The sequence below is a fragment of the Marmota monax genome, unplaced genomic scaffold, assembly GCF_021218885.2.
Source record: "Marmota monax isolate L192 unplaced genomic scaffold, Marmota_monax_Labrador192_F-V1.1 WCK01_AAM20220418_F8-fsc00081, whole genome shotgun sequence".
In the NCBI taxonomy this organism is placed as follows: Eukaryota; Metazoa; Chordata; class Mammalia; order Rodentia; family Sciuridae; genus Marmota; species Marmota monax.
Window position 1 is genome coordinate 8,659,062 of NW_026695234.1, and position 24,101 is coordinate 8,683,162.

General features: G+C 39.6%; 1 protein-coding gene across 1 annotated transcript in view; it reads right to left on the reverse strand.

The window, feature by feature from the left end:
- LOC124088921 (NXPE family member 1-like) overlaps positions 1-24,101 on the reverse strand; it is a 240,957-nt gene that overhangs the window by 61,005 nt on the left and 155,851 nt on the right. The window lies entirely within an intron of this gene.

Genomic DNA, 24,101 nt, shown 5'->3' on the forward strand with positions numbered 1-24,101 from the left:
CTTTCTCACAGGGTGGTGAAAAATCATGTGCCAACTTTCCCAGATAAGAAGTTGTTTGTCACAGACCACAGCGGAGCCAGCGCCATCTTGTAATGGCGACCATAATCTGCAGAAACGGCAGAAGCGGCTCACCACAGTTCCCCCTTTTCTGTTTTATTAAAACAATACAGGCGAGAGTAGAGGTCCTATCCCACTGTGCAGAAGTGGCTGCATAGTATGGCTCAGTCCCAAGGAGGGCCCTTCCCCAGATCTGAGGCCATATCAGCCGACGCCTTTTTTCGTGGGACGGGGCGTGGACGCGTCTAACCCGCATGCAATAGGACATGCTCTCCTTGAGGTCCTCGTCAAGGATCACTCAAGTGCAGTGCCTTGCCTCGCATCCTGTATCGTGACGATGGTGGACGAAGGGGGATAGCTGAGGCTGAACTGTGGCTATTTATAATGACAAACAAGTTGACAGCACCCTGAAAGAAAGGCACGAACTTCAAGGCGATAGAAAAGTACTAGTGTGGAAACCCATCTGCGTGCAATGGCAGTAAGACCGGCAGAGTGCAAGGGCTTTCCAACACTAAGAGAATAACAAGGAAAGTCATGTCGATCCCAGTGCAATGTTATAATAACTTGGGGTGTAACGACCATGACAAAGGTTTACTGCTTAAGATGCGCAAGCCAGACTTGAGGCGAGTTGCCATTTTCTAAAGCTGCAAGAGCTTGTATGATCATAGCCTTTTCTTGTGCATGGCGAGTCTTAAGGCGACAGAGAAGCCACAAACAGAGCACAACACTGAAGCAACACATTGCACCAAAAATGCCTACTCCCACCCACTCTTTGAAGAAGGAAAAAGCAGAAGATATCCAATCGGTGAATTGACCCAAAGTCACTGGTTCGACACGGGTACTATTCAAAACAGCAATCTGAGTTAGTTGAGACTGGATCAAGTTTTCTGCTTCCATGGACCAGGTTCCGGATAGATACTCTCCGATGATGCGGGAGGCATTTCTGGAATCATTAAATCTGACAGAGGTTATACATAAATGTGCACGTTGGTCAACACAACCCAAAAGCACCAAGTCGGCCAATTCTTCTACCTGAGCTTGGAGTAAATCTATTCTTTGGTTGGCAGCTAAAATCCCTGACAAAATATGTTGATTAATTGAATTTTGGGACTCAAGTATGGTAGAAGTTTGTTGAACAACTTGATTAATGGTGGCAGCAGTTTGTACTTGACTGGCCATGGCCACTCCGGCCGTAACCGCTGCAGCAGCAGACACTGCCACAGCTGTCACTATAGCTGCCGTAATTCCAAAATCTCTACGGGCTCTAATCAGTTCAACAATAGGAAAAGACTCTGGATCTGTAGTAACCGGAATCGGGACAAAGGTTGGAATTTTCATAACCACTGCCGTAGTCCAGGAGCCATTCCAACACTCAGACAAATAACAGGTAATATTAGAGCAATTAAGCATCCCCTGTAATGTAACATTAGCCAAAAGAAACAGGAACGGAGATTGGAGACGGACTGCTGCGGAGGGTAATGTAGCATTAGATAATTGTGAATTATTTGCAGAAATTTTAAGCCTCCTACCTCGCTCCGAGTCTTGGGTACTGCCAGAAACATTAAACAGCCAACTTTGGACTCCTAATATTTCCCTGGGGAAACACAAGCGCGGACTAGACTAGCCCAATCTGAGGGAGTCATGCAAAATCTAGTAAGTCCCTCCACCTGAGTGAGAGTGAAAGCGGCATCTATGCCATAAGTGCGGACAGATTCTGCCAAGGTTTTAATTAGCTTAAAGTCTAAAGGCTCATGATATCTTCCCCTGTTATTGTCCTGAAATACAGGGTATGCAAGTCCCATATCTGTATTAACTGTCCTCCAAACTTGTGCATGAAAAGATCTCCCGGAACCTTGGCTCCCCCCCACATACGGAGGTGGGGCAATCGGCACCATATCTTCTTCTAGATATTCTACCTCCTCCTCCTCAGAGTTTTGTTGACCAATGTTAACTCCCTTCCCCTTCTTACAGTAGGCCTGCGTGCCCTGTGTCTCCTTTTTCTTCTTTTTCATTTTTATCTTATGTAGTTGTTGTAACAATATATCAAGGTCCTCAGAACTCTCTGAGTCGCTTGTGTTCTCAGGCGTTTTTAATTCGGTCAAGTCTGGGTAGAGCCTTCTCCTATTTTTATCTTCAGGCTCTTTTGCCTTCTCACTACTGTTACTTTTAATACTCTCTGCCACTTCACTACATGATCCTTCAGATTTTTCCTCATGCAATTGCTCAAGAATAGCTTGACCCTCACTCACAGCTTCCTGGCATTTACCATCTGTAAGGCAACCACGGACCATTTTCCAAAGGGGTATCACCCCACCCTCTAATATGCCCTGCTCAGAAGCAAAGTCAAGATCTTTGCCTAATTTATCCCAACTAGGCACAGTAAGGCTGCCCGAAAATGCAAACCACGGTGCAGCGATATCTATCTTCTGTAAAAATCTCTGTAAAGTACTATGTTTCACTTCCAGTCCCTTGGAACGTAACAGGCCATCTAGGGCCAGGAGAAGCGGACTTGAAGATGCGGCACCCATGACACAACAACAAAGGAAGCACAAAAAAAAGAAAGCGAAAGTAGGAGCGAAAGTACACAGTGCAGCTGCAATAAAATGTAAGGCTCTCTCTTTCATTACAGAGGAGCTGTCCCGCTTTGGTCGCGGATCCCACTTACTAGGGACTAACCCCGCTTTGATCGCGGATCCCACTTACCTGGGACTAACCGGTGCACCACCCCTGACTGCTGAAAGTTCTGGTTCCCGGGTCTCCGCACCACTTGTCGCGACCCCTTGCCCGCAAGGAAGACGCAACTCAGGAATCTTCTTTCAGCAGTTTATTCAGGCCCTTGATATTTCTTCTTCTTCCTCTCGGGTGCCCCTCCCAGCCTTAATAAAGCATCCCAAGCCCCAATGCAAAGCTGCCGCGTGGAACTTTCTCACAGGGTGATGAAAAATCATGTGCCAACTTTCCCAGATAAGAAGTTGTTTGTCACAGACCACAGCGGAGCCAGCGCCATCTTGTAATGGCGACCATAATCTGCAGAAACGGCAGAAGCGGCTCACCACAAACAAGTCTTTAAGGTAAAGGGTTTTTTTTTAATATACTTTTATTGTTTTGTTTTTTTTTATGTGGTGCTGCAGATCAAAACCAGTGCCCCACATGTGCTAGGAAGACTACCACTGAGCCATAATCCTAGCCCCAAGGTAAAAGGTTTATAGTAACATTGTATCAAGCTGGTGTTTTCCAAAATAAGTTGTCTAATAATTTTAGACTTAGAAGGATGACAAATTTTATTGGGGATTTATTTATGTCATTTAATGTTCTATAACTAGACTTGTTATCAATAAGATTTATAAAGTTTTATGTTACCTTTTACACTGGGATAAAATTTTAACATATTTTTAAGGTCATAAGAGCCTAAACTGCTCAAAAGTTAATATTGTAAACACTAAAACAACTTGACGTTTTTCCACAAAAAAAGGTTAAATGCTCTCTCAGCCTTTCTTTAATTCATGTTTTAAATGTAACACCATATTGTATTTTGAATATAATTTTCATCTTTTTATTGATAATCTCTCTTTGATGAAATATTATCATCAAATATTCCTTTACTTCTTTAAAAAGGGCTTCCTTTAGTTCTTCAAGCATATTTATAATGGCTGTCTTGAAATTTTTGTCTAATTTGGTCTGATATGTCTGCCTTCTTATTTTTATGTAAAATTTTTAACTTATATATGACAGCAGAATGATTACAATTCTTGTTACATATATAGAGCACAATTTTTCATATCTCTGGTTGTATACATAGTATATTCACACCAATTTATGTCTTCATGCATGTATTGGATAGTAATGATCATCACATTCTACCATGATTAATTACCCCATGTCTCCTCCCTTCCCTTCCAACCCCTCTTCCCTATCTAGAGTTTGTCTATTTCTCTCATGCTCCTGCTCCCTATTCCACTATGAATCAGCCTCCTTATATCAAAGAAAATAGCTGGCATTTGGTTTTATGGGATTGTCTAACTATACTTAGCATTATCTTCTCTAACTCCATCTATTTACCTGCAAATTCCAAGATTTTATTCTCTTTTATTGCTGAGTAATATCCCATTGTGTATATATGCCACATTTTTTATCCATTCATCTACTGAAGGGCATCTAGGTTGGTTCCACAGTTTAGCTATTGTGAATTGTGCTGCTATAAACATTGGTGTGGCTGTGTCCATGTAGTATGCTATTCTTAAATCCTTTGGATATAGACCAAGGAGAGGGAAAGCTGGGTCAAATGGAGATTCCATTCCCAATTTTCTAAGAAATCTTTTCCCCCACATTCTTGCCAATACTTATTGTTGTTTGTCTTCATAATAGCTGCTATTCTGACTGGAATAAGATGAAATCTTAGAGTGGTTTTGATTTGCATTTTTCTAATTGCTAGTAATGATCAACATTCTTTCATGTATTTGTTGATTGATTGTACATGATCTTCTGAGAAGTGTCTGTCTGTTCTGGTCCTTGGCCCATTTATTGATTGGTTTATTTGTTTTTTAGTGTTTAGCTTTTTGAGTTCTTTATATACCCTAGTTATTAATGCTCTATCTGATGTGTGAGGAGTAAAGATTTGCTCCCAAGATGTAGGCTCTCTATTCACCTCACATATGGTTTGTTTTGCTGAGAAGAACATTTTTTTTTGCTTTGGAGCATTTATTAGGGACAAAATTTGGGAAACTTATCCTCCCAAATACAGGGAAATGAAATTAGAAGAAATTGTGAAAAATCAAAGACATGAGGATGAAGATACCATAATAACCTACTTTCTGAAAAGATACTGAAATTTTAATAGGCAATTCACAAACTCCATTTATCCAACTCCATCACATTCCAGCACTAGGTAAGCTTCATCAGTGAGAAGAATTTATCATCTAGCTAAGTTCATATGCTGACTTCATTTACTACTTCATACTGTTCGTATGCTGACTTCATTTACTAAGCATGCCTACAGTAAGCCAGTCCCATGTTAGCACCAGGGACACAATAGTAAAGAGTTGCCTTGATCCTGCTGCAAGATTTCTCTCAGGCCTGTATTAAAACTGATCTCTGACTCTTGTACTTAAGAGAAGCAGAATTATTTATAAAGGCATCTGAAAAGAGAATTGACATTTTGCTTAAATAGAACTTGTTATGAAATTAGCTGGTAAACAAAAGACATTTCTCAGCAGCGAAAATGAATTTCACATATTCCAAATACTAAAATTCATGAGTAAGGACCATACATATGACTCTTAGAGTCCACATATTCCAATTTTGTATACAAGTCTAGAAATTGTGATGCAGGAGAATCCTGGCTCCTTTACAAAGAGAAATTTTGAGAACTTCCAAAGCTCAAGGGAGTCAGGCTGTGCAGTCCTGATTTGCCCTCCTTATCTTCTACTGGGCTTAATTACATGGTTTCCAAAGTATATTTAACTAACAACCCGCAATTGATAAAATAGCAAACGGTGCTAGAGCATTGTGAAGTTAGAGGTTACCCTGAAGGATTTGCTCAGGAAGTATGTTGCATAATCTTTAGAGAAATCACCTTCAAACATGCTAAGGTTTTACTGCCCTGTAGAACATCAGCCAGTTTTTTTTTATCTAAACTAGCAATGTTTCCTTGGGCTAACTGTATGTGTGTGTGTAAAGCACTTAAGGGAATCAATTATTTTACCTAATTGTCTGATTTCCAGTTCCCACACAAATGGTTTAAATAGTATTTGACACAGTCTAACAAATAAATTTGTTCAGAAATTTTACTCTTAAAGCTCTGTCTGATCCATACATCTGAGATGCCACCTGCCCTCAGTCTTTATTCTTTTCTGTCTTATTTTTATAATTCTTATTTTTTTACAATACATGACAGCAATGGAAAATGTTATAATTTTTATTACACATATAAGGGACAATTTTTCATATCTCTGTATATAAAGTATGTTCACACAAATTTATGCCTTTATACATGTACTTTGTTTTTTTTTGCATTACAATTTTAACACACATATATATCACAATTTTTGTATCTCTGTTTGTATATAAAGTATGTTGACACCCAATTCAAGTCTTCATGCATGTACTTTGGATAATGATGTCCATCACATTCCACCATCCTTGCTAATCCCCTGCCCTCTCCCTTTCCCTCCCACCCCTCTTCCCTATCTAGAATTCATCTATTCTTCCCATGTTCTCCCTCCCTGACCTACTATAAGTCAACCTCCTTATATCAGAGAAAACATTCAGCATTTGTTTTTTTGGGAATGGCTGAATTCAACTTAGCATTATCTTCTCCAATGTCATCCATTTACCAGCAAATGCCGTGATTTTATTCTCTTTTTGCTGAGTAAAACTCCATTGTGTACATATGCTGCATTTTTTTTTTGCCCATTCATCCACTAAAGGGCATCTAGGTTGGCTCCACAATTTAGCTATTATGAACTGTGCTGCTATGCACATTGATGTGGCTGTGTTCCTGTAGTATGCTGTTTTTAAGTCATTTGGGTATAGTCCAAGGAGAGGAATAGCTGGGTCAAATGATGGTTCCATTCCCAGATTTCCAAGGAATCTCTGAAAGGCCAAGGCTCGTTGTCGGAGATTAAAATGCACACACACAGATAGCAGTGACAAAGAGGAAGCACTTTATTGCAAGTTGGTGCTAGCTTATATAGAAAGTGAAAGTCAGTTATCTTAAACCAGGAAGCCCCCGGAGCCAATCATAGTAAAGGTCAGGTCATCACCTAAGGTGAATGCACATCTGCCCTGCATAATATTCATGGGGGCCACGAACTGTTCACGAGCTCGGAAGACTGGAGGGCCAATTAGAAGGTTTTCAAAACAACTTGTTATCCGCCCACTGGCAATTTGCCCGACACCATGTTACATTAAGGGCCCCTTATCTGAAAGGCCCAGGGAGTTCTAGCTGTCCACTGGCAATTTGCCCACTGCCATGTCTGAAAGGCCCGGGGAGTTCTTAGGGAAACTCCCAACAATCTCCATACTGCTTTTTAAAGTACATGTATGAAGACTTGAATTGGGTGTCAACATACTTTACATGCAAACAGAGATATGAAAAATTGTGGTATATATATGTAATAAGAAGTGTAATGCAAAACCAAGCAAACAAATAAACAAAAAAGAAAGTACATGTATAAAGGCATGTATTGGAGTGAACATACTCTATATACAAAGATACGAAAAATTGTACTATATATGTATAATAAGAATTGTAATGCATTCCGCTGTCATGTATTTAAAAAAATAAAATCAATAAAACTAAAAAAAATCCAAACCAAACAATAACAACAACAACAAAAAAAACACAATGTAAGTGTTTATTTATCTCTCCTGTGACTATGTAGGCAGGTTCATTACATAGAGGTCATCTAGGAAGCCAGGTATTCTGAAAGCTCTGCCATCCTCTGCCTGTGATCTCAACCTGAGGTTCAGGTACTCTCATATGGGTCCATGGAGGGAATTTAGGAGGTTTGTGATCTCAAATGGGAAAAATAATTACATTTTTTATTATCACCAGCCTCTACATGAAGTTTATTAATCTCGGTTATGAATGCTGACAACAAACCACAGGAGTTTTATAATACCTGTGGCATATGACACAACTATTAAAGAATCTTAGAATATCATCCATGCATATCACAGCTTTGGAATTACTCTACATACAGGACTGTTGCTACATTTTGTATTTTTGTGTTAATAAAGAATTTTTAGGGGCTGTGGCTGTGGCTCAGTGGTACAGTGCTTGCCTAGCATGTGTGAGGCCCTGGGTTCAATCCTCAGCACCACATATAAATAAATAAAATAAAGGTATTGTGTCCTAAAAATAAAACATTTTAAAAATAATTTTATATAAACATGTAACAAATGGAGTTAAACTGTTGATTATTATATCTCAATTAACTGGGTTTGTTATGACTCCATATGTTTTATTTTACACATTATAAAATGTTATTAGGAGAAGGTCAAAGGCTTCACAAGGTGACAAAGGGTGCCATATTACAAAGAAGTTTTAGGAACCCCCTGCTCCAGGATGTTGTCATTATGTTCATTGTCAACATGTGGCTGGTGGCATGCCTTGTTTGCAGCAGGCAGGAAGAGGAAGAACCTGGAGAAAATAAGTCAAGTGTTGCCTCTGTTTATAATTCCACTGCAGAGACAGCAATCCCAGGGCCATACCTGAACACCACGGCACCTGGGAAATGTTGTTTAACTGCATTGTCACATGTCCAGCTACAAGTTTCTATTATCAGCAAGAGAAGGGTCAATGTTTGCCATCTCTGCACATTTACTTGATAGTGTCTGAAGATGACAGCAGATGGGCAAAGGATGCAGAAAACTGTGTCTGAAAGAAGATGCCACTCACAAACACAGTTACAGGAAGAAGAAGAGGATTTGAAGAAGATGAAATATTCTTTTTTCTCCATTTAAATAATTTTTGTGCATTATATACATAATTGCAGCATTTGTTGTTACATATGTGCACAGGCACAAAATAGAAAAATATGATTTGGTTATTCACATTTCCCAGAACCTCCCCCTTTCCCTTCCCTCCTTCCTCCCCTTGGTTCCCTTCCTACACCATACTGATCTCCTTTCTATTTCTATGAGATTTTCCCCTTTTCCTCTTTTTCTTTCTAGCTTCCACATATGAGAGAAAACATAACCACTGACAGTTTTTATTATTTTACTTTTTCTCATTTGTTCCTTTTAGATATACATGGCAGTAGAGTATATTTAGACATATTAGACATACATGGAGTTTAACTTATTCTAATCAGGATTCCATTCTTGTGTTTGTACATGATGTGGAGTTACACTGGTTTTGTATTTATATATGACCATAAGAAAGTTGTGTCTGATTAATTCTACTGTCTTTCCTATTCCCATCTTTGTATACACTGACTTTCTGAGTTGGACTTATTTTGCTTCTAAAGATCCATCCATTTTCCTGAAAATGATAAAATTTCTTTTTTTCTTTATGGCAGAATAAAATTCCATTGTGTATATATACCACATATTTTTTCATTAATTCATCCATTAATAGACCTGAAGGCTATTGGGAATTGTGCAGCTGTAAACCTGGGTGTGCATGTATGGCTACAGTATGTTGAATTTAATTCTTTATGATAAATACAGAGGAGTAGTAGAGGTGAGTCATGGTGATTTTATTTCTTGTCTTTGAGGACCCTCTATACTGATTTCCATAGTGGTTATACTGATTTACAATCTCAGCAGCTGGGTAAAATATTTATTTTCCCAAGCATCCTCCCCAGCATGTATTATTAATTGTGTCTTTATAGCTGTCATTCAAACTGGAGTGAGATAAAATTTCAGGGTAATTTTGACTTGCATTTTCCTAATCGCTAAAGATTTAGAATATTTTTTTCATATGTTTGTTGGCCACTTCTATTTCTTCTTTTGAGAAGCATCTGTTTAGTTTATTTGCTCATTTGTTGAATGGGTTATTTGGGTTTGGGTGGTTTATATAGTTTGTCATATATTCTGAATATTAACTCTCTGTCAGAGGAGTAGCTGGCAAACATTCTCTCCCATTCTATAGCTTCTCTATTCATCCTCCTAACTGCCTCCTTTGCTGCACAGAAACTCTAATTCAATGCCATCCCATCTATTAATTTCCCATCTTGCTTCCTTACTAAGAACATTGATTATTTTTTGTTGTTTTTGTTCTAATTAGTTATACATGATAGTAAAATATATTTTGACATATTATACATATATGGAATATAACTTCTCATTCTTTTGGTTGTACATAATATATAATTAAATTAGTTGTATAATCATATATGCATATAGGATAGTAATGTCTGATTTATTCTACTATCTTCCCTATTCCCATTTTCCCTTCCTTCCTTTCATTCCCCTTTGTCTAATTCAATGTACTTCTATTGTTCCACACAGCCCCAACCTTGTTGTGAGTTAACATTCATATATTAGAGAAAACATTTGGCCTTTGCTTTTGGGGGATTGGCTTATTTTTAGTTAGCATGATAGTCTCCAGTTCCATTCATTTGCCAGCAAATGTCATAATTTTATTCTTCTTCATGGTTGAAAATATTCCACTGTGTAAACATACCATATTTTCTTTATGCATTTATCTGTAGAAGGGCACTTAGGTCATTTCCATAGTTTAGCCATTGTGAATTGAGCTGCTATAAACATTGATGGGGCTACATCACTGTAGTATGCTGATTTTATTGATTCTTAACAGCATATGAGGAAAAGGTACATGGACCTGAAAAATTGTAACAACAAAGGAGGGCTTACTTTAGAAGATATCTTCTCCAAATTGGCAGTAAATATCCCAGAGAGTGGTGGGCATTTCCAGTTGGCAAAATGTGATATGTTACTCACTGTTTCTCTCTTGGTAAAATGAAGACAATCTGCCTGATGGCCACTGACCATTCCTGTTATTGTCTGGGGCTTTGCTCACCTTCCAGGACCATTAAGGTCTTTGTTGGTCATTGTTAGGACAAAATGAGGTCTGGCCCAACAGCCATAGAGTGGACCCAGATTTGTGTGGCTCTATTGTCTAAAGCAGTGGCTGATAATAAATATATGAAAAAAAGTTCAATGTATTTAACAATTACAGAAATGCAAATCAAAACTACACTAAAACTTCATTCATCTCACTCCAGTCAGAATGGCAGTTGTTAAGAATATAATACAGGCGACCCAGTGGTACATGGGCGTGGTAGGAGGGGCAGGGCAGAGCCGCCCTTGGCGCTTGCAAGGTAAACAGACCTGTGACAGCCTGGCGGGTCAGGCCCAGTGGCCTGCCAGTGTGGTACACACGTCACCCCAACTGGAGTAGGGGCAGAGCAGATCCTTCTCCCATGCCCAGATCGGGCCCTGCCGGTGTGGTGGCCACGTGACCCCAATTGGAGTGGGGGTGGAGCGGAACCGCCACCTGTGCCCGCAGGGTGAGCAGACCTGTGACCAACCTGCAGATCAGGCCCAGGGGTCCGCAGGCGTGGTAGGAGGGGCAGGGCAGATCTGCTGCCCGCGCCTCCAAGGTAGGCAGACCTGCAACAGACCGGCAGATCAGGCCCAGGAGCCTGCCGGCGTGGTACACACACCACCCTAATTGGAGTAGGGGCAGAGAGCAGAGTCGCGCCCGTGCCAGGAACAGGGCCCAGCGTCATGCAGGCGGGGCATGTTACGTGGCGACGGGCGGGCGACTCTGCTCTCTGCCCTCCTACCGCCAAGTATGGGTGTGGGGTTTTTTTTAGATCCCCTCCCCCCCCCTGTGGTTGTACCTATGCGCGCGGCAGGCTCCTGGGCCTGATCTGCCGGTCTGTTGCAGGTCTGCCTACCTTGGAGGCGCGGGCGGCAGATCTGCCCTGCCCCTCCTACCACGCCTGCGGACCCCTGGGCCTGATCTGCAGGTTGGTCACAGGTCTGCTCACCCTGCGGGCACAGGTGGCGGTTCCGCTCCACCCCCACTCCAATTGGGGTCACGTGGCCACCACACCGGCAGGGCCCGATCTGGGCATGGGAGAAGGATCTGCTCTGCCCCTACTCCAGTTGGGGTGACGTGTGTACCACACTGGCAGGCCACTGGGCCTGACCCGCCAGGCTGTCACAGGTCTGTTTACCTTGCAAGCGCCAAGGGCGGCTCTGCCCTGCCCCTCCTACCACGCCCATGTACCACTGGGTCGCCTGTATTATATTCTTAACAACTGCCATTCTGACTGGAGTGAGATGAATGAAGTTTTAGTGTAGTTTTGATTTGCATTTCTGTAATTGTTAAATACATTGAACTTTTTTTCATATATTTATTATCAGCCACTGCTTTAGACAATAGAGCCACACAAATCTGGGTCCACTCTATGGCTGTTGGGCCAGACCTCATTTTGTCCTAACAATGACCAACAAAGACCTTAATGGTCCTGGAAGGTGAGCAAAGCCCCAGACAATAACAGGAATGGTCAGTGGCCATCAGGCAGATTGTCTTCATTTTACCAAGAGAGAAACAGTGAGTAACATATCACATTTTGCCAACTGGAAATGCCCACCACTCTCTGGGATATTTACTGCCAATTTGGAGAAGATATCTTCTAAAGTAAGCCCTCCTTTGTTGTTACAATTTTTCAGGTCCATGTACCTTTTCCTCATATGCTGTTAAGAATCAATAAAATCAGCATACTACAGTGATGTAGCCCCATCAATGTTTATAGCAGCTCAATTCACAATGGCTAAACTATGGAAATGACCTAAGTGCCCTTCTACAGATAAATGCATAAAGAAAATATGGTATGTTTACACAGTGGAATATTTTCAACCATGAAGAAGAATAAAATTATGACATTTGCTGGCAAATGAATGGAACTGGAGACTATCATGCTAACTAAAAATAAGCCAATCCCCCAAAAGCAAAGGCCAAATGTTTTCTCTAATATATGAATGTTAACTCACAACAAGGTTGGGGCTGTGTGGAACAATAGAAGTACATTGAATTAGACAAAGGGGAATGAAAGGAAGGAAGGGAAAATGGGAATAGGGAAGATAGTAGAATAAATCAGACATTACTATCCTATATGCATATATGATTATACAACTAATTTAATTATATATTATGTACAACCAAAAGAATGAGAAGTTATATTCCATATATGTATAATATGTCAAAATATATTTTACTATCATGTATAACTAATTAGAACAAAAACAACAAAAAATAATCAATGTTCTTAGTAAGGAAGCAAGATGGGAAATTAATAGATGGGATGGCATTGAATTAGAGTTTCTGTGCAGCAAAGGAGGCAGTTAGGAGGATGAATAGAGAAGCTATAGAATGGGAGAGAATGTTTGCCAGCTACTCCTCTGACAGAGAGTTAATATTCAGAATATATGACAAACTATATAAACCACCCAAACCCAAATAACCCATTCAACAAATGAGCAAATAAACTAAACAGATGCTTCTCAAAAGAAGAAATAGAAGTGGCCAACAAACATATGAAAAAAATATTCTAAATCTTTAGCGATTAGGAAAATGCAAGTCAAAATTACCCTGAAATTTTATCTCACTCCAGTTTGAATGACAGCTATAAAGACACAATTAATAATACATGCTGGGGAGGATGCTTGGGAAAATAAATATTTTACCCAGCTGCTGAGATTGTAAATCAGTATAACCACTATGGAAATCAGTATAGAGGGTCCTCAAAGACAAGAAATAAAATCACCATGACTCACCTCTACTACTCCTCTGTATTTATCATAAAGAATTAAATTCAACATACTGTAGCCATACATGCACACCCAGGTTTACAGCTGCACAATTCCCAATAGCCTTCAGGTCTATTAATGGATGAATTAATGAAAAAATATGTGGTATATATACACAATGGAATTTTATTCTGCCATAAAGAAAAAAAGAAATTTTATCATTTTCAGGAAAATGGATGGATCTTTAGAAGCAAAATAAGTCCAACTCAGAAAGTCAGTGTATACAAAGATGGGAATAGGAAAGACAGTAGAATTAATCAGACACAACTTTCTTATGGTCATATATAAATACAAAACCAGTGTAACTCCACATCATGTACAAACACAAGAATGGAATCCTGATTAGAATAAGTTAAACTCCATGTATGTCTAATATGTCTAAATATACTCTACTGCCATGTATATCTAAAAGGAACAAATGAGAAAAAGTAAAATAATAAAAACTGTCAGTGGTTATGTTTTCTCTCATATGTGGAAGCTAGAAAGAAAAAGAGGAAAAGGGGAAAATCTCATAGAAATAGAAAGGAGATCAGTATGGTGTAGGAAGGGAACCAAGGGGAGGAAGGAGGGAAGGGAAAGGGGGAGGTTCTGGGAAATGTGAATAACCAAATCATATTTTTCTATTTTGTGCCTGTGCACATATGTAACAACAAATGCTGCAATTATGTATATAATGCACAAAAATTATTTAAATGGAGAAAAAAGAATATTTCATCTTCTTCAAATCCTCTTCTTCTTCCTGTAACTGTGTTTGTGAGTGGCATCTTCTTTCAGACACAGTTTTCTGCATCCTTTGCCCATCTGCTGTCATCTTCAGACACTATCAAGTAAATGTGCAGAGATGGCAAACATTGACCCTTCTCTTGCTGATAATAGAAACTTGTAGCTGGACATGTGACAATGCAGTTAAACAACATTTCCCAGGTGCCGTGGTGTTCAGGTATGGCCCTGGGATTGCTGTCTCTGCAGTGGAATTATAAACAGAGGCAACACTTGACTTATTTTCTCCAGGTTCTTCCTCTTCCTGCCTGCTGCAAACAAGGCATGCCACCAGCCACATGTTGACAATGAACATAATGACAACATCCTGGAGCAGGGGGTTCCTAAAACTTCTTTGTAATATGGCACCCTTTGTCACCTTGTGAAGCCTTTGACCTTCTCCTAATAACATTTTATAATGTGTAAAATAAAACATATGGAGTCATAACAAACCCAGTTAATTGAGATATAATAATCAACAGTTTAACTCCATTTGTTACATGTTTATATAAAATTATTTTTAAAATGTTTTATTTTTAGGACACAATACCTTTATTTTATTTATTTATATGTGGTGCTGAGGATTGAACCCAGGGCCTCACACATGCTAGGCAAGCACTGTACCACTGAGCCACAGCCACAGCCCCTAAAAATTCTTTATTAACACAAAAATACAAAATGTAGCAACAGTCCTGTATGTAGAGTAATTCCAAAGCTGTGATATGCATGGATGATATTCTAAGATTCTTTAATAGTTGTGTCATATGCCACAGGTATTATAAAACTCCTGTGGTTTGTTGTCAGCATTCATAACCGAGATTAATAAACTTCATGTAGAGGCTGGTGATAATAAAAAATGTAATTATTTTTCCCATTTGAGATCACAAACCTCCTAAATTCCCTCCATGGACCCATATGAGAGTACCTGAACCTCAGGTTGAGATCACAGGCAGAGGATGGCAGAGCTTTCAGAATACCTGGCTTCCTAGATGACCTCTATGTAATGAACCTGCCTACATAGTCACAGGAGAGATAAATAAACACTTACATTGTGTTTTTTTTGTTGTTGTTGTTATTGTTTGGTTTGGATTTTTTTTAGTTTTATTGATTTTATTTTTTTAAATACATGACAGCGGAATGCATTACAATTCTTATTATACATATATAGTACAATTTTTCGTATCTTTGTATATAGAGTATGTTCACTCCAATACATGCCTTTATACATGTACTTTCTTTTTTGTTTATTTGTTTGCTTGGTTTTGCATTACACTTCTTATTACATATATATACCACAATTTTTCATATCTCTGTTTGCATGTAAAGTATGTTGACACCCAATTCAAGTCTTCATACATGTACTTTAAAAAGCAGTATGGAGATTGTTGGGAGTTTCCCTAAGAACTCCCCGGGCCTTTCAGACATGGCAGTGGGCAAATTGCCAGTGGACAGCTAGAACTCCCTGGGCCTTTCAGATAAGGGGCCCTTAATGTAACATGGTGTCGGGCAAATTGCCAGTGGGCGGATAACAAGTTGTTTTGAAAACCTTCTAATTGGCCCTCCAGTCTTCCGAGCTCGTGAACAGTTCGTGGCCCCCATGAATATTATGCAGGGCAGATGTGCATTCACCTTAGGTGATGACCTGACCTTTACTATGATTGGCTCCGGGGGCTTCCTGGTTTAAGATAACTGACTTTCACTTTCTATATAAGCTAGCACCAACTTGCAATAAAGTGCTTCCTCTTTGTCACTGCTATCTGTGTGTGTGCATTTTAATCTCCGACAACGAGCCTTGGCCTTTCAGAGATTCCTTGGAAATCTGGGAATGGAACCATCATTTGACCCAGCTATTCCTCTCCTTGGACTATACCCAAATGACTTAAAAACAGCATACTACAGGAACACAGCCACATCAATGTGCATAGCAGCACAGTTCATAATAGCTAAATTGTGGAGCCAACCTAGATGCCCTTTAGTGGATGAATGGGCAAAAAAAAAATGCAGCATATGTACACAATGGAGTTTTACTCAGCAAAAAGAGAATAAAATCACGGCATTTGCTGGTAAATGGATGACATTGGAGAAGATAATGCTAAGTTGAATTCAGCCATTCCCAAAAAAACAAATGCTGAATGTTTTCTCTGATATAAGGAGGTTGACTTATAGTAGGTCAGGGAGGGAGAACATGGGAAGAATAGATGAATTCTAGATAGGGAAGAGGGGTGGGAGGGAAAGGGAGAGGGCAGGGGATTAGCAAGGATGGTGGAATGTGATGGACATCATTATCCAAAGTACATGCATGAAGACTTGAATTGGGTGTCAACATACTTTATATACAAACAGAGATACAAAAATTGTGATATATATGTGTGTTAAAATTGTAATGCAAAAAAAAACAAAGTACATGTATAAAGGCATAAATTTGTGTGAACATACTTTATATACAGAGATATGAAAAATTGTCCCTTATATGTGTAATAAAAATTATAACATTTTCCATTGCTGTCATGTATTGTAAAAAAATAAGAATTATAAAAATAAGACAGAAAAGAATAAAGACTGAGGGCAGGTGGCATCTCAGATGTATGGATCAGACAGAGCTTTAAGAGTAAAATTTCTGAACAAATTTATTTGTTAGACTGTGTCAAATACTATTTAAACCATTTGTGTGGGAACTGGAAATCAGACAATTAGGTAAAATAATTGATTCCCTTAAGTGCTTTACACACACACATACAGTTAGCCCAAGGAAACATTGCTAGTTTAGATAAAAAAAAACTGGCTGATGTTCTACAGGGCAGTAAAACCTTAGCATGTTTGAAGGTGATTTCTCTAAAGATTATGCAACATACTTCCTGAGCAAATCCTTCAGGGTAACCTCTAACTTCACAATGCTCTAGCACCGTTTGCTATTTTATCAATTGCGGGTTGTTAGTTAAATATACTTTGGAAACCATGTAATTAAGCCCAGTAGAAGATAAGGAGGGCAAATCAGGACTGCACAGCCTGACTCCCTTGAGCTTTGGAAGTTCTCAAAATTTCTCTTTGTAAAGGAGCCAGGATTCTCCTGCATCACAATTTCTAGACTTGTATACAAAATTGGAATATGTGGACTCTAAGAGTCATATGTATGGTCCTTACTCATGAATTTTAGTATTTGGAATATGTGAAATTCATTTTCGCTGCTGAGAAATGTCTTTTGTTTACCAGCTAATTTCATAACAAGTTCTATTTAAGCAAAATGTCAATTCTCTTTTCAGATGCCTTTATAAATAATTCTGCTTCTCTTAAGTACAAGAGTCAGAGATCAGTTTTAATACAGGCCTGAGAGAAATCTTGCAGCAGGATCAAGGCAACTCTTTACTATTGTGTCCCTGGTGCTAACATGGGACTGGCTTACTGTAGGCATGCTTAGTAAATGAAGTCAGCATACGAACAGTATGAAGTAGTAAATGAAGTCAGCATATGAACTTAGCTAGATGATAAATTCTTCTCACTGATGAAGCTTACCTAGTGCTGGAATGTGATGGAGTTGGATAAATGGAGTTTGTGAATTGCCTATTAAAATTTCAGTATCTTTTCAGAAAGTAGGTTATTATGGTATCTTCATCCTCATGTCTTTGATTTTTCACAATTTCTTCTAATTTCATTTCCCTGTATTTGGGAGGATAAGTTTCCCAAATTTTGTCCCTAATAAATGCTCCAAAGCAAAAAAAAATGTTCTTCTCAGCAAAACAAACCATATGTGAGGTGAATAGAGAGCCTACATCTTGGGAGCAAATCTTTACTCCTCACACATCAGATAGAGCATTAATAACTAGGGTATATAAAGAACTCAAAAAGCTAAACACTAAAAAACAAATAAACCAATCAATAAATGGGCCAAGGACCAGAACAGACAGACACTTCTCAGAAGATCATGTACAATCAATCAACAAATACATGAAAGAATGTTGATCATTACTAGCAATTAGAAAAATGCAAATCAAAACCACTCTAAGATTTCATCTTATTCCAGTCAGAATAGCAGCTATTATGAAGACAAACAACAATAAGTATTGGCAAGAATGTGGGGGAAAAGATTTCTTAGAAAATTGGGAATGGAATCTCCATTTGACCCAGCTTTCCCTCTCCTTGGTCTATATCCAAAGGATTTAAGAATAGCATACTACATGGACACAGCCACACCAATGTTTATAGCAGCACAATTCACAATAGCTAAACTGTGGAACCAACCTAGATGCCCTTCAGTAGATGAATGGATAAAAAATGTGGCATATATACACAATGGGATATTACTCAGCAATAAAAGAGAATAAAATCTTGGAATTTGCAGGTAAATAGATGGAGTTAGAGAAGATAATGCTAAGTATAGTTAGACAATCCCATAAAACCAAATGCCAGCTATTTTCTTTGATATAAGGAGGCTGATTCATAGTGGAATAGGGAGCAGGAGCATGAGAGAAATAGACAAACTCTAGATAGGGAAGAGGGGTTGGAAGGGAAGGGAGGAGACATGGGGTAATTAATCATGGTAGAATGTGATGATCATTACTATCCAATACATGCATGAAGACATAAATTGGTGTGAATATACTATGTATACAACCAGAGATATGAAAAATTGTGCTCTATATATGTAACAAGAATTGTAATCATTCTGCTGTCATATATAAGTTAAAAATTTTACATAAAAATAAGAAGGCAGACATATCAGACCAAATTAGACAAAAATTTCAAGACAGCCATTATAAATATGCTTGAAGAACTAAAGGAAGCCCTTTTTAAAGAAGTAAAGGAATATTTGATGATAATATTTCATCAAAGAGAGATTATCAATAAAAAGATGAAAATTATATTCAAAATACAATATGGTGTTACATTTAAAACATGAATTAAAGAAAGGCTGAGAGAGCATTTAACCTTTTTTTGTGGAAAAACGTCAAGTTGTTTTAGTGTTTACAATATTAACTTTTGAGCAGTTTAGGCTCTTATGACCTTAAAAATATGTTAAAATTTTATCCCAGTGTAAAAGGTAACATAAAACTTTATAAATCTTATTGATAACAAGTCTAGTTATAGAACATTAAATGACATAAATAAATCCCCAATAAAATTTGTCATCCTTCTAAGTCTAAAATTATTAGACAACTTATTTTGGAAAACACCAGCTTGATACAATGTTACTATAAACCTTTTACCTTGGGGCTAGGATTATGGCTCAGTGGTAGTCTTCCTAGCACATGTGGGGCACTGGTTTTGATCTGCAGCACCACATAAAAAAAAACAAAACAAATAAAAGTATATTAAAAAAAAACCCTTTACCTTAAAGACTTGTTTGTGGTGAGCCGCTTCTGCCGTTTCTGCAGATTATGGTCGCCATTACAAGATGGCGCTGGCTCCGCTGTGGTCTGTGACAAACAACTTCTTATCTGGGAAAGTTGGCACATGATTTTTCATCACCCTGTGAGAAAGTTCCACGCGGCAGCTTTGCATTGGGGCTTGGGATGCTTTATTAAGGCTGGGAGGGGCACCCGAGAGAGAGAAGAAGAAATATCAAGGGCCTGAATAAACTGCTGAAAGAAGATTCCTGAGTTGCGTCTTCCTTGCGGGCAAGGGGTCGCGACAAGTGGTGCGGAGACCCGGGAACCAGAACTTTCAGCAGTCAGGGGTGGTGCACCGGTTAGTCCCAGGTAAGTGGGATCCGCGATCAAAGCGGGGTTAGTCCCTAGTAAGTGGGATCCGCGACCAAAGCGGGACAGCTCCTCTGTAATGAAAGAGAGAGCCTTACATTTTATTGCAGCTGCACTGTGTACTTTCGCTCCTACTTTCGCTTTCTTTTTTTTGTGCTTCCTTTGTTGTTGTGTCATGGGTGCCGCATCTTCAAGTCCGCTTCTCCTGGCCCTAGATGGCCTGTTACGTTCCAAGGGACTGGAAGTGAAACATAGTACTTTACAGAGATTTTTACAGAAGATAGATATCGCTGCACCGTGGTTTGCATTTTCGGGCAGCCTTACTGTGCCTAGTTGGGATAAATTAGGCAAAGATCTTGACTTTGCTTCTGAGCAGGGCATATTAGAGGGTGGGGTGATACCCCTTTGGAAAATGGTCCGTGGTTGCCTTACAGATGACAGATGTCAGGAAGCACTTGACTAAGGGACAGGAGGTTTTAGAGCAATTGCATGAGGAAAAATCTGAAGGATCATGTAGTGAAGTGGCAGAGAGTATTAAAAGTAACAGTAGTGAGAAGGCAAAAGAGCCTGAAGATAAAAATAGGAGAAGGCTCTACCCAGACTTGACCGAATTAAAAACGCCTGAGAACACAAGCGACTCAGAGAGTTCTGAGGACCTTGATATATTGTTACAACAACTACATAAGATAAAAATGAAAAAGAAGAAAAAGGAGACACAGGGCACCCTGGCCTACTGTAAGAAGGGGAAGGGAGTTAACATTGGTCAACAAAACTCTGAGGAGGAGGAGGTAGAATATCTAGAAGAAGATATGGTGCCGATTGCCCCACCTCCGTATGTGGGGGGGAGCCAAGGTTCCGGGAGATCTTTTCATGCACAAGTTTGGAGGACAGTTAATACAGATATGGGACTTGCATACCCTCTATTTCAGGACAATAACAGGGGAAGATATCATGAGCCTTTAGACTTTAAGCTAATTAAAACCTTGGCAGAATCTGTCCGCACTTATGGCATAGATGCCGCTTTCACTCTCACTCAGGTGGAGGGACTTACTAGATTTTGCATGACTCCCTCAGATTGGGCTAGTCTAGTCCGCGCTTGTGTTTCCCCAGGGAAATATTAGGAGTCCAAAGTTGGCTGTTTAATGTTTCTGGCAGTACCCAAGACTCGGAGTGAGGTAGGAGGCTTAAAATTTCTGCAAATAATTCACAATTATCTAATGCTACATTACCCTCCGCAGCAGTCCGTCTCCAATCTCCGTTCCTGTTTCTTTTGGCTAATGTTACATTACAGGGGATGCTTAATTGCTCTAATATTACCTGTTATTTGTCTGAGTGTTGGAATGGCTCCTGGACTACGGCAGTGGTTATGAAAATTCCAACCTTTGTCCCGATTCCGGTTACTACAGATCCAGAGTCTTTTCCTATTGTTGAACTGATTAGAGCCCGTAGAGATTTTGGAATTACGGCAGCTATAGTGACAGCTGTGGCAGTGTCTGCTGCTGCAGCGGTTACGGCCGGAGTGGCCATGGCCAGTCAAGTACAAACTGCTGCCACCATTAATCAAGTTGTTCAACAAACTTCTACCATACTTGAGTCCCAAAATTCAATTAATCAACATATTTTGTCAGGGATTTTAGCTGCCAACCAAAGAATAGATTTACTCCAAGCTCAGGTAGAAGAATTGGCCGACTTGGTGCTTTTGGGTTGTGTTGACCAACGTGCACATTTATGTATAACCTCTGTCAGATTTAATGATTCCAGAAATGCCTCCCGCATCATCGGAGAGTATCTATCCGGAACCTGGTCCATGGAAGCAGAAAACTTGATCCAGTCTCAACTAACTCAGATTGCTGTTTTGAATAGTACCCGTGTCGAACCAGTGACTTTGGGTCAATTCACCGATTGGATATCTTCTGCTTTTTCCTTCTTCAAAGAGTGGGTGGGAGTAGGCATTTTTGGTGCAATGTGTTGCTTCAGTGTTGTGCTCTGTTTGTGGCTTCTCTGTCGCCTTAAGACTCGCCATGCACAAGAAAAGGCTATGATCATACAAGCTCTTGCAGCTTTAGAAAATGGCAACTCGCCTCAAGTCTGGCTTGCGCATCTTAAGCAGTAAACCTTTGTCATGGTCGTTACACCCCAAGTTATTATAACATTGCACTGGGATCGACATGACTTTCCTTGTTATTCTCTTAGTGTTGGAAAGCCCTTGCACTCTGCCGGTCTTACTGCCATTGCACGCAGATGGGTTTCCACACTAGTACTTTTCTATCGCCTTGAAGTTCGTGCCTTTCTTTCAGGGTGCTGTCAACTTGTTTGTCATTATAAATAGCCACAGTTCAGCCTCAGCTATCCCCCTTCGTCCACCATCGTCACGATACAGGATGCGAGGCAAGGCACTGCACTTGAGTGATCCTTGAAGAGGACCTCAAGGAGAGCATGTCCTATTGCATGCGGGTTCGACGCGTCCACGCCCCGCCCCACGAAAAAAGGCGTCGGCTGATATGGCCTCAGATCTGGGGAAGGGCCCTCCTTGGGACTGAGCCATACTATGCAGCCACTTCTGCACAGTGGGATAGGACCTCTACTCTCGCCTGTATTGTTTTAATAAAATAGAAAAGGGGGAACTGTGGTGAGCCGCTTCTGCCGTTTCTGCAGATTATGGTCGCCATTACAAGATGGCGCTGGCTCCGCTGTGGTCTGTGACAAACAACTTCTTATCTGGGAAAGTTGGCACATGATTTTTCATCACCCTGTGAGAAAGTTCCACGCGGCAGCTTTGCATTGGGGCTTGGGATGCTTTATTAAGGCTGGGAGGGGCACCCGAGAGAAGAAGAAGAAATATCAAGGGCCTGAATAAACTGCTGAAAGAAGATTCCTGAGTTGCGTCTTCCTTGCGGGCAAGGGGTCGCGACACTTGTTTACCTGGAAGATATGAATATATTTAAAATAATATCACCACAATTACATTGATGTTGTTAAATCAACCAAGTTTAACTCTTAAAGAAAAAACTAGACTCTGTAACATAGTATGATACTCCAAAATAACAGTTGTTGTTTAACCATAGTTGTATAAACCTTTATTTTTTCTAGATTACTTGCTCTAAAAACTAAAACTTAACAAACACAATGTTAAGAGTAAATTAATGTTTTTTAAAAAATCCTTGTCTTTTTAACATATAGATTATTGTTGTTTTACATCAGTACATTAACATTTGACCATAGGGAAAAACCTTAAATAGTTTTGACTGATAGTTCCATATATATATACACATCAGCTGGCAGTCTGAAAGTTTGCTGGTGCCCCTTCGGCTGCGGCTCTCAACATCTCCCCCTCTCTGTTTAAACAACAAGCATGTGGCTTAGGGACCGTGCCTACCTTAGGTTGTCCAATAGTACATATGGTCCTTACCCGTTATCGGATGAGCTGACCTCAAGGCGTCAGCCTCCCGTCTTAGGTTGGTACCATTGCAATTGGATCTTACCGGTCACTGACTACTGGTCCAGTATACAGCCACACCTGTGGAGAGGTCTTTTTACCAGCGGGGGGGTTTTGCTGATCAGTTCTATTTTTTGACTATAGAGTTTTTAAACATTGCAACGGAGATTTCACCTGCAAAAAGTTATAAGACCTTTACTATTATGTTATGTGTTGTATGTATTATATTATGTGTGCACACTTGTGTTTTGTGTTATATATTTGAATGTACGTATGTCCATATATCATATATGATGAGCGCTCATGAAAAAATGGATCCAAATAATTTTGTTTTATTCACGTGATTTAAATGGCTTAATTTAAATTGGGTAAACAGCTGTTGAGGATTGTTTTAAAATGTGAACAAAAAAGGAGGTTAACAGATCTGTTTGTTTACTTTCACCTTTCCTTTTCATTATATTTAATAATTCTCTTCAAGACAATGTAAAGTGTTAAGAAAATTGTTTTCTTTTAGTGCCTTCTGGAATGTTATATAATTTTTTCTTTAGCCATTATTGCTGGAATTCCTATCTTCATCCCAGTGCCGGTGAAGACAAAGATAAAACCAAGAAATAGCCATCACTGAACTGCTTGCAGAACTTGCCTGGACTATGTATCACTTGTATGCATTGTGAACTATCTGTTGTGGCAGCGACTTGTGGTAGTGTTGGGGTATTTATGCTGATGGTGTCATCGGTGGTACAATTTTTCCAAAAGGAGCTGTCAATTGGCTTGGTGTATCTTCCTCCCTTCTGCTTGTCATGATCGTTCAGCTAAAATTTGGGGGCCAACAGAGGTGAGGCAAAGAACCTCACCCCCCCACACAC